Here is a 12,146-nt window from a genome sequence, read left to right on the forward strand (position 1 = left end):
AAGAGCTATTTGTGGGAACTGTAGGAAAGAAGCAAACATGTCATGTAACTCACAGCAATCCTTGATAAGAAAAACAATTAGGTAGAAAGAAGGAAATATTCAAAGACTGACAATATTCTAGAATCAAAGAAAGATAAAATCTCTGATCCTTCAGATTTCAATCTTCAAATGGATTATCATAGAGAACTAAACAAAATAGATGAAAAAATCCCTATACCTTGACACATTGTGATAAAATTTAAGATCAACAAGAGAGAAATAATAAATTACAGAAAGGAAGAATATAAAATCTTCAAAAGCAAAAGATTAGGTTGACCTCAGACTTGTCCATCATAATACCAGAGGCAAAACGATAATGAAGTACTATTTCAAGGTACTGATGTAAAAAGAATTTATACCCAGAAAAACTAATATCTAAAAATGATGGAGCAAGAAATATGATGTCAGACATTCAAGGCTCAGAAAGTTTGTATTCAAAGCCCAATTTTGAAAAGATGATTGGAAAAAATATACTAAGAGAAATAAATCTAGGCAGTCATAAGGGATTAAGGGTTGAATAAATAACTAATTTAAATAATTTATAAGAAAAAAATGTGTGTGTGTGTGTGTGTGTGTGTGATGATCCGAAACTAAAATTCCACGTAACAGCAACAAAGCAGGCGTGTGTAGTTTGACTGGGGAAGAGTGGAAGAAAAGAGGGAACTGACAGAGTTCTGAAGTCCCTGTCTTAATCAGAAAGAAAACACAAATGTTGATAGGTATAGATTGTAGAGGGTTAGTCAAATAGAACATATAATTTTCATATCAGCAGAAAATTAATAAATCTATCATAGGAGATGGGAAAGGGAAAAAATGAAAGACCTCATACAGTATCTTCTCCTATTGTGTTAAATCCCTACTTCCTCTATTAAGTTCTTAATCTGCAAATTGGCAACCTCAGTAAGAATTAACAATTGGTAACACATTCAATTTGCTTATTCCCTTGTCACTATTAACACTGGTAACATAGTGGCTTTAAATTATGTACTGAAATACCTAAAGTCTCATTAATTCAGACCTCAACAATTTGTATTTTGTGACATGCCTGACAGGGATGGGCTAAGGTTTAATTCTGCAAGAGTTTTAAAAAATCAGTAGCATGCCCAAGGGTATAAGACAGAATATTTAAATTACTTTAGACAATCATTTAAGGATCCCAAACACTTCTAAAGAAGTCATTTATTTATACCCATTTACTTGCAAGTATGCTAACTGTAAATCACTCTTATGTATTCAATAAGTCTGTTCTCAAAAGAAGCCATTTGGTCAGAATTTATTGTTCAAATTTCTGTATAAAATTGTAAATGCTTATTGTTAGTCTGGACATATAAAATACTTTAATTTTTTCTCAAGATAAAATCTCTTTTCCTCCTTTTAATCTGAATTAGTGACGTAAGTTTCTACTGTAAAGACAAATCTAGTGTTAAATCTTTACTGAGTGACTTCTTATTAACTTTACCCAACAGTGTCCACTCCACAGATGAGAAGCTGACCCCCACTGTGGTCATTCTAGTTCTCAGCCTAAACAGTATCTAGGTTTTGTGCTTTTTTTAACCTTGTGCATACATATCACAGGAGGCTGTGTTCAGACATGACAACAAATGGTACATAATCAACTCACACATGCCTTATTAAAACAAAATCCAACACATACATTTATTTGGCTAATTACAACGTTAATCTTTTTTCTTACGGCAAATGAAGGCCTGTTTTACTGAGTGACTGATAGATATAACTAGCCCATTTTCACATTGCTATACTACCTGAGACTGGATAATTTATTTTAAAAAGAGGTTTAATTGACTTGCAGTTCCCTATAGCTGAGGACACCTCAGGAAACTTACAATTATGGCAGAAGATGAAGGGGAAGAAAGCACTTTCTTCACAAAGCAGCAGAAGAAAGAGAGAGCCCAGGGGAACCTGCCACTTTTAAACCATCAGATCTTGTGAGAACTCCCTATCATGATAACAGCATGGGGGAAACTGCCGCCATGACCCAATCACCTGCCACCAGGACCCTCCCTCGACTCACAGGGATTACAACTTGAAATGAGATTTGGGTGGGGACACAGAGCCAAACTATATCAACACTGTGCTTACGTAAGAGAGGGGGACCTTCACGACTTGATCTCTTCCTGCTTGGACAGAGTCTTGGTTACCTCCTTCTTGGCCTGAAGCGGCTCCTCGGGGCACTCCTGTACTTCCTTGGTCTTAATCTTGGGGGCCTATCTGGTTAGCCAGTGGCTTCCTGTAGGCCTTCTCTGCCTTCAGCCTGTGGATGTGTTCCAGGAGAATCTGCTTGATTCTCATTTATCTAAAAGATAATGTAATTTTTAAGAGAAAAAAATCAGGTATGTTATTTTTCTTTGAGTACTGTGGTCACAGCCGTGCATATTGCTCAGGAAACTGAAGAGGCTTGCCTCCAGCATCCTCTGCCATGACAAAAAAGCCTCATAGGATCCCAGTGAAACCAACCAAACAGCCAGCAGATCTGGAAGTTGATCAAAGATGGGCTGATCATCCACCAGACTATGATTGTCCATTCTCAGGTTCCATGCCAGAAAGGGGCAGGTACATGGGTACATGTAATCCTAAGGGCCCTGCAGATGCTGGAATGTCCCAGAAGGTAACCTGCATGAGGGAGAGAAGGACCCTGAACCAACTTCTTAGAATATATGGTGAATCTGAAATTGACCACCACCTGTATCACAGTCTGTACCTGAAAAAGACTTGCCATTTTAGAACCTAACACTGACTTGCCCATGCGGGATCCTGCAGAGTCTCCTTTCTCTCTGCCATGGCAACCTGCAACGTAACAACCAGTGATGCTCCATCAGTCTTGATTCCTGAGTAAAGAGCTGAAGGATAACTGCTTGGGATCAGAGCTACAGATACCACAGCTCCAGAGAGAAATACACTTTGTTGTTTTAAGCTGCATTTTGTGAAACTGTCTATTATTGCAGCATAACCTGCCCATCATGACTGACACAGTATCTTACTTATTCCAGACAACAATCAGACAAGGTAGACAATATTGCTTAAAAAAAAAAAGTGACTGATGTAAAAGTGGAGACTCAGGAAACTAAATAATTCATGTACGAAGTTACACTAACAGCATTTGACCTGTCTCATTCCAAAGCCCACTGTATTTCCACCTTATCACTTTTCAGAAACTGTTTTAAAGTACAACTAATTAGACTTGCTATCATGTTCAGCAATCAGAAAGTTCCAGATTTGTTGAGCAATGTTGAATATGCCCTTGAACCACTCTTCCAGTGATGAAGAAGATGAAGTCCTCTGTGCCAGTTAAGAATACTTCCAGAGGTTAAAGAGAAGGCTGGCTGAAAATTTTCCTTTGGGATCTGCAGGAATTTAAGCTTCACCATAATTTCCATCAAGGGATAAATTAATGAGAGCCGCACAGACTGTCTAAAACCTAATTTTAGAGTCACATACCCATCGATTTCAACATACTTTAGCAAAGTCTTCTCTAAACTCTCGACATTACAAATGTCATTCCACTCCTATTTTGAAAGTTAAGTATTCTAACTTTTCTGTAGAAGCAGAAAAAAGGAAATGATGTCTATATATTAGTAATTTGGGAAATCACATAGGAATTAAACTTTCATTAGGTCGCTTTGAGGATTAAAATTCGGGAGGAAAATAAACTGCTCTGATTTTTCATTCCTTCATTCATTTGACAAATAATTATCAACGGAACTGTACTGGGCACTGGAGATAAAGTGATGAATAAGATAGACAAAAATCTCCACCCTCTTGGGTCCTATTTTTAGTAGGGGAGACAGATAATAAGACACATGAAATATAGAGAGTTAGATGTGAGAAGTGCTGTGGAGAAAAATAATGCAGAGATAGACCTTGTATGTGTGATGCAGAAGAAGGATGTTATTAATATAATATGGCCATGGAAGGTCTTACTGAGGAAGTGAAATTTGAATAAAGCCTTTAAAAAAGCAAAATAGCCAGCTACTTGACTATGCAGAGGAAGCACATTCCAGGATCTTGGAAAAGCAAGAATATTAGTTCCAAAACAGAACTGTGCCTTGTATAGTGAGAAACACTCAGGAGTTGGTGTAGCTGGAGTAAAGTGAAGAGAATAATTTTTGTCTGTCTTGATCAACATAAATCCCATCCTAGCAACCAGCACAGTGCCTGGCACACAGTAGGCCCTCTGGCATATAGTAGGCACACTGTAAATACATGTTGAATAAATGAACGAATCAATGGGAAAAGGGAGTGAATGGGATTAGGGATGACGGCCAAAGGGAGAGTCTAACGTTATTATATGTGGTCTATAGACTTTCTTTTAATAAAAAAAATAAGGCAAATATGACCATATGTTAACAATAGTAAATTTTGGGATGTGATAAAGTATGTGGTACTTTACTTTTTAAATTTCTAAAATTATTGTAAACAAACAATTCAAGAGACACTAAAAATCTCACATGCCAACAATGAAGTGGCTAGTACAGCGCGTAGTATTTTCACCTGCTATTTCCTGTTATCCTCCACACCTGTGAGAGAACTGGTTTCTGTTCGCTTTACGACTGTAGAAACAAGATCAGAGAGGTTATGGGAGTTGACTAAGGCTATGCACAACCAGGCAAGAGAAGAGCTGAAATTTTCATATAGCTTTTCTGACTCTAATTCCAGTGTTTGTTTTTTTACATTACACTATTCTGCATGTAACATATATATGAGGCTTTTCTACACCTATAAACTATAAAATATATGTAACTATTTGCTACATTTAGTAAATAAGTAGTAAGAAAAAATAAAGCTATGTAAAATTTTAATATAATTTTATGTCATTGATATCTGTTCTTAAACAAAGCAATCATTCTGAATTTACATCTTATAGTCATTCCACTTATCACTCCCCTTCTTAACCCTTGAACCTCTACTCACCCAATCTTTACCCCACTAAACACATACTACAGAGTTATTCTATCTCATAGAATAACATTTGTTAATAGAACTAAAGACCTCTATTGGCTCTACACAGAGCTACCGGACTGCACCAGAGAAGAAGTTCTAAATCATTCTGGTTAGCCTGCCCCACATACATAGGGCCACAGGATGCAGTCTTAATGAAAACCAGAATTACAGATTGTAGATGTTTCAAAAGTTTACATTTGAATTAATTATTCTCACAGCAGAACAAGATAGCTCTTTGGCCTTTTTTCTTTTTTTCCATCAGAAGGGTTTAGTAATTCAGTGTTGTTAAGACACAGGTTGAGAGAAATGCATCTAATTTAGTAAGAATCAGAATTGGAGTGGAATAAGTAAAAGGTGGTAAAACATAAAAAGCCAGTGATTTCAGGGATGTCCCAGTGACTGTGCATACAAGCTGACCAATGCAAATTAAGAGAGATACAGTGATTCGTTAGAAAGATCTGATGCTTAGTTTAGAACCCAGACCGCCTTATGGGTCATAATGGCATTCCTCCTTCCCCTTCGAGTTCCATGGACTCTCCTTATTTCCTGCATTTGAGAAATGCAAGCAAAGTGCCCTCTTGGGCACCAAGCAGGAGTCTCTCTCTGCTTCCTCTGCAGTGATGAATGACAGAGTTAAAATGTCACAGCTAGAATCATCTAGGGAAGATGCCATCCATTGAGTGCTAAGAGAGAAATGTCATTTCTAAGAAAGTGCTTTGCCTCGCACATCCTTCATGGCCAGGTGTACCTAAGTGCCTGAACCAATGCTGGCCTTGTTGTCCTCAACCAAAATAGTTTTCTTCATGGAATATATTTACGATGGCTTAAAAAAACTTAAAAAGCAATTTAAAAGTTTCTGGGAGAACCAGAGTGTCAGAATGAAAGTTAGAAGAGAGGAGCTGGAGATCCAGTATTGCCACTAACTGGCTTTTTGGTTTGGGGCAAGTTAATTTCAGCTTTCCCAGCTAAATGGTTGCTAAGGTGCCTTACAGCTCTAGTTTTCATTGTAACTTGTTACCCAGGGAAGCATGCTCCCAAACTTATCCAGTGAGATGAGACAGGAAAGATTTAATCACATTCTCTCTCAACCAAAGTGGTTAAACTTTTAATCAGTCTTCACTATCAGAAACTTATTTTTTTATTACATATATTAGTTTCTTATGTTGTGAGTTAATCCTAGATCTCTCAGGGAAAAATAAGCGTATTTCCTCTGGCATCACCTATTTCTATTATTGTGGTTTATTTATGTATTTATTTTTAATAATTAGATAAGTGTATCCTGATGTTAACTAATAACTAATACCAATCTGAAAAGGGTTAGCTTTACAAGTACTTCCTTTAGTTTGCCCCTACGTTAACTGAGGCCTTGGTCATGGGTTTGGTCCATATATAGGCCATTAGCTACATGTGAAAAAGATCTCAAGTTCTGATTTGCTGCCTTGGGAAGTGTTAATCATAGGAGGTACACTGACAGGATGTAAATATGGCTCATCACCATAACTGGAAAAAAGCAATGTTAACGCACCTGTCCCGCCACATATAGTCATCTTGGTGCTGATGCTCACCTTCCAGTATAATGAAAAATTCAAATTCGTCTGTCAGGCAGAATGCATTAAACTAGGATAAGAAAGTAAGGGTCAGTGAATTAGAATAAACATACTTACTACACACATAAAATAAAACAAAACCCCAAATCCACACTTCCAAAACAGGTTTGAGATGATATTTCAGTTGAAGAGTCACCACATTAAAGAGTTCCTTGCTCCTGAGTGATGTGCTACAGATCATTAATTCTATAAACATGCAAGTAGTTGCCATGTTTTTGGTGGATCTGAGTCATCACTGCCACAGTGATAAAGGAAGCTGAAGAAGCTCCAACACATGGAAAATAAACCAGACCACTGCACAGGCTCGTTTATATGGAACAGAGGACTAAGTTGGATTTGAAACATTTTAAAGATTTCCCATTGCTTCTCTTTCCTTTGTGGGGGGTTGTATTTTGCAGAATGTATATGAAAATAACTTCCAAGTAATAGAAAAGCTTGCATTTCATATGGGGAAAATACACGTATTCAGACTATTTTTAACCACTTGTATTTTGCATCTCTTCCTTTTTTTTTTTTTTTTTTTCTGAGACAGGGTTTCGCTCTATCATCCAGGCTGGAGTGCTGTGGCACGGTCACAGCTCACTGCAGCCTCAAACTCCTGGGCTTAAGCAATCCTCTTGTCTCAGCCTAACTCAGAGTAGTTAGGACTACAGGTGTGTGCCACCACACCCGGCTCCTTCCAATTTTTTATTGATAACTTTTACTTCCCATGTCACACAGTCACTATTATTTCTCTTTCTGGTGTTTGCAGAGATCCCCTTCTATTTTCTCCCTCATATGCCAAGTATCTTTCAACTTTTCTTTTTAGTCACAAACACCTTTACATTGCTGATCTTCTTCCTTCTTACTCATTTGGATTACCTTTTCCCATAAGCTCAAATAATCTTAAAACAAATCCTAATTTGGAATCTGTTACTGAAGAATTCTAGCTGATAAAAGTGTTTTGGATCTCTTTCTCTGGCCGCCTTGAGAAATAAAGTTAAAGGCCATTTCTTTAATTGTACACGCAGAAATTAGTTTTTATAGCATTTGAAAAGTATACCTGTTAATAAACTTTTGGATAATAAAATCTTAGAAGAAATCTAACCAAAATGACATACAATGTTAAGTATGGGAAGGGTCTTTAAACAACACTGTCTCATCTATGGCAAGGTTCTATGGTCTGACTATAACGCCTGTTGAGAAGCCCTTGTCTATTTGGTTTTCTTTATACTTGAGGAAAAAAAAAAAAAAGAAAAAAGGGAAACAAGAAAACCAGCAATGTTCAACAATCCTTCAGGCTATTTCCAAGAACAATCTTTGTACCTCACAACATCTCCACCTAGTGACTCCTTAAGGATCTTACAGCAATTCCTAGAAATTACTCGTTTTAAATTTACAGTAATATGCCTAACCTCATTTCAGCTAGTTTCACCTTAAACACACGTATTTAGAATTAATTACTGGGAACTGAGAAGGTACCGACATGAAAATGAAGAATGCGGAGAATCTTTTTCTGGAGAAATAAAAGAGCAGCAACAAATAGTAATCAATATAACAATCACAGTTTCCGAGGTAGAGAATTGGTGACAGTCAAACAAAGCCAACCAGGTCTATCAGTCTAGGTTTCCCAGTTGCTTTATTTTGAATGCACACATCTTATATAAAATGACATTTGTATTCATTGACTAAAGGGCAGACAGCTTACAAAAAATATTTGTTGAGCTTCCAGTGTGCATCTAGTATTACGCCAAGTTTTCCACTTGTTTCTGGACATATTTTGAGACAGTATAGTATAGTAATTATGTCTGTAGGTTTCAAACTGGAGCCACTTACTTGCTATACGACTTTGTCCAAACTACTTACGGTTTCTGCATCTGTTTCCCCATCTGCAAAGTAGGGCTAGTAACTTTACCAAAGTTACTGTGAGAATTAAATGAAAATACGAAAAGCCCTTAGGATTGTTTCTGGCATCTGAAAGTGCTCAATATTTCTTAATATCATTTATTATTTTATCCTCACAATCCCCACTTTAAACAGGGTCTGTCTGGCTCCAAAGTCCCTGCTAATTCCTCACTGTTGTAGTATATTTAAAAATTAAAAATAAACTTTGTCAACAAAATTTAAATCGGTAGACATTCATTAGTTCCTTGAACATATGGAGAAAATACGTTAGTAGTTAATGTGGAAGAAATAACCTTGAGGTTGGGAATAAGGAGACCTGTGTTACTCGGTGATTATTCCGCGCAAGAAGTTCCTTGTTAGTGAATCTACATGAGCTAGGTTCTTTATTGTCTAATATTCCATGAATCTAATATTATCTATAAACAGTTGGTTCCTGAAGGTGGTTTTTTCTTTCCTTGTCTGCATTCAATCTCGAGCTGTCTTCAAAGGAAGCAAAATTGAAGTTATGCATACAGAATGCCAAACAACCCTATCTGTGAAAGTTGGTTTTACACGAGCATAGAACCCAGTTCGGCAGTTTGCCTCTGCCAAATATGTCTGCAAGCTGATTAGTGGCAGTGTCAGGCCTATTGCTAGGTCTCCTAATTTAACCCATTTTCTTAGTCATTTAAATCACTTATACTTTATACTTTTAGTCCTATTTGCAAATCCATCTTTTAGCTTTATAACCCCCCTCCCCCCAGCCCCTAATTTCAAAGGTCTACGGATATACGTGGTTGTTTTGCGTCAAACTAGCAGTTTAAGACAAGAAAACTACATCAAACAAGAAAAAGAACCATTACGATGCATGTATGTTTTCTCTTAACTACGGAATTTCACATTATAGCCCTTGTCTTCAAACACCTAAACAATGCAAGCAGGACCTTCATTTATTATTCCGTGCCCACCCACACTCTAAAAACCGTTCTCTTCACCCCAATTGCTCGAACTGCCTGTCACTCCAAGCACTTTGACTAGCCCAAGAGCCTCATTTAAACTTTACCCCCACTCTCCCCTCCTCGCCCCGCCCCGAAGCTAATTCCTGATTGGCCGAGGCTCCACTCCTCGTGGGGCTGCTTAGGCCACTGCGCGCGGTGCGCGCTGGGAAACGAGTGGAGACACGAGGACTAGCGCGAGCGCTCCTGGTGGGCTCCCCTCCTCCTGCGGCGACCCCCCGCTCTGACCGACTGGTCCCCTAAACGGTGGCGGCAGTTTTTGGTCGTTGGTCCCCGAGATTTAGGACCAACATTTGGAGACCCCAAGGGGTGAGGAGGGGAAAGGGGAAACGGGGTCACTACCAAACCACTGCTAACGGCTGGAGACAGTGCCCGGCTCATTCTCAGGGCAAATACACAGTGGGGGCTGGAGGCGGTGGCTGCGGGCTTCACCCCGCGTCCTTCCCCAGCCCCGTCGAGCAGTGGGAGAGCAAGTGTCCGAGACGCTGCCTCCCGCCCCGGCAGCATCCTGCCGGAAGGCGCCCTCCCAGTCACCCAGGCGCTGCATGGTGAGGGCCCAGCGGCCAGTCTCTTTGGCGCGTCTGGCGGCTTCTTCCGCCCCGCGGCGCAGTGTGCTCTCCGCCTTATTTCCGCTCTCCCCCGCTGCCTTCCGGCCGCTTCTCACCTATGGTGCCTTCCGTGTTCTCCTGACACGCTCCAGCCGACGACCAACGACCGCTGCAGGCCCGGGCCGCCGCCTAGCTGTTGGGCCCGCGCGTCACCTGGAGGCTTTGGGACGCCGTCTGGGGCGTCCCGACGGCTGGGTGAGATTAAGCAGTCTCGTTTCAGAATTGAATTCAGGTTGGGTGAGCTTTAGCAGGTTCCTCGTCGTTTTCATGGCGTTCTAGACGGGGCTTAGCCTCGAACTTTCCTCTGCCGTTGTCTCTTTTCTGTCTCTTCCCCGAGTACCTCCTGTGTGCTGGGCTGTGGGCAGTGGAAGGCCGCGGGTGTTCAGGGAAGTAGCTCGCCAGTCTCCCAACATACGGACGGCAGTACGCGTCGTGGCACCACCTTTGTTTCCTGACATCTGGTAGTTTTTAAACCACTAATTTAAAAATGTTTCTTTTGAGCTACTGGAAAAATCGCAGAACCCGGAGTCAGGAGGCGCGGGATTTAATAATCCTGGCGTTAATATTCTGAGACGTTGCGAAGCTTCTTGATTTATATGGGCACCAATTTTATCCTGTGTAAATTTAGCTTAGGTAATATTTAAGTTCTTTAAGCTTTAACTGTCTTTACATTCTTGATAAATTTCCCGTATCCTTTACGTTATATGGTAATCCTAATATAGGCAGATATCAAAGAGGAAATATCATAAGGAATTTTTTAGATTTTTTTGTTTTTTTGTTTTTTTGTTTTTTTGAGACGGAGTCTCGCTCTGTCGCCCAGGCGGGAGAGCAGTGGCAGGATCTCGGCTCACTGCAACCTTCGCCTCCCGGGTTCAAGTGATTCTCCTGCCTCAGCCTCCGGCAGTAGCTGGGACTACAGGCGCGCGCCACCACGCCCAGCTAATTTTTGTATTCTTAGTAGAGACTATGTTGGCCAGGATGGTCTCGCTCTCTGGACCTCATGATCCACCCGCCTCGAGATCCCAAAGTGCTGGGATTACAGGCGTGAGCCATCGCCGCGGAGTTTTTTCTAAGTCTTGGCTTCTAAAATTGGCCTGATTTTGTGTTTGAGAATGGCGTTATAACCAGGAAGCAGGATATGTTGCATGTATAAGGAGAATAACATATAAAGGTCATGTTCAAGTGTCGGTAGAATTTTGCTTATTTAAATAATGGGAAGATATTTTCATTGCAAGAATCACCATAATGTATATACAGTTTGACAGACTTCCGTTTGGATCTCCTTATGGGGGTCTAATGATAAATTTGTTTTCAGGGCACACATTTAAAACATTCTACTTTGTTTGCATCTGTCTGCATCTGTTTGCATTGTTAATAAAATTTGTTTGCATCTTTGTAGACAAAGATGACTATTAGTGCTGCAGTCACTAAATATTAATGCTTTCTGCTTAAGGCACTGCTTTGATTGCTAATTTTCACTTAGATTGGAGTAATGGACTTGAATATTATTGCCAAATATACATATCAACACTTAAAACATGTGCATTACTGGATATATCATGAAATAAGAATTATTGATAACGAGAGCAAAGCCAGTTTATGGACTGAAATTAAGCCTCAGGTTTAATGGTGTTATTTTATTGTTAGAAGGAAGACATGTCAGTTTAAGTAGAGTTTGTGAATACAAATCAAGTAATTGCTGTAAAAATTGCCCAGATTTGCATATTAATGCCGAATATCATTTCTCATTTTACTACCCGAAGGTTGATGAGGCAAGAAAATATTATCTCTGTGTTCAGATTGGTAACAGATTTAAAATAACAGATTATCAAAGACCTTGTGTGAAGAATGGTGCACTTAATTTGGACAAGAATATGTAGATATCTTTATCCTGAATTCAAAGAGCATATACACCTTCGTGTTCAAAGCAATATTTTTTAAAAGTATTACTTACAGTTTTTTAAAGTAGCTCAAGTTTTAAGTCATTCCAAATTTAAACTTAATATTAAAACTTATCCATTATATATTTAACTTCTAGCAATAAAATGTACTCT

General features: G+C 39.3%; 1 protein-coding gene across 4 annotated transcripts in view; it reads left to right on the forward strand.

Moving 5' to 3' along the window:
* Nucleotides 1-9,574: 9,574 nt before the first annotated feature.
* RBM46 (RNA binding motif protein 46) overlaps nt 9,575-12,146 on the forward strand; it is a 58,442-nt gene continuing 55,870 nt past the window's right edge. For 2 of the 4 annotated variants that reach the window (XM_011970477.1, XM_011970475.1), the window contains exon 1: nt 9,575-9,793. The gene's annotated coding sequence lies outside the window, so the exon portion shown is untranslated. Of the gene's footprint in view, nt 9,794-9,871; nt 10,033-10,179; nt 10,288-12,146 lie in introns of those variants that run through there. The other 2 variants (XM_011970478.1, XM_011970476.1) reach the window with 2 other exon arrangements.

This window comes from Mandrillus leucophaeus, unplaced genomic scaffold (genome assembly GCF_000951045.1).
Source record: "Mandrillus leucophaeus isolate KB7577 unplaced genomic scaffold, Mleu.le_1.0 Scaffold95, whole genome shotgun sequence".
Lineage (NCBI taxonomy): Eukaryota > Metazoa > Chordata > Mammalia > Primates > Cercopithecidae > Mandrillus > Mandrillus leucophaeus.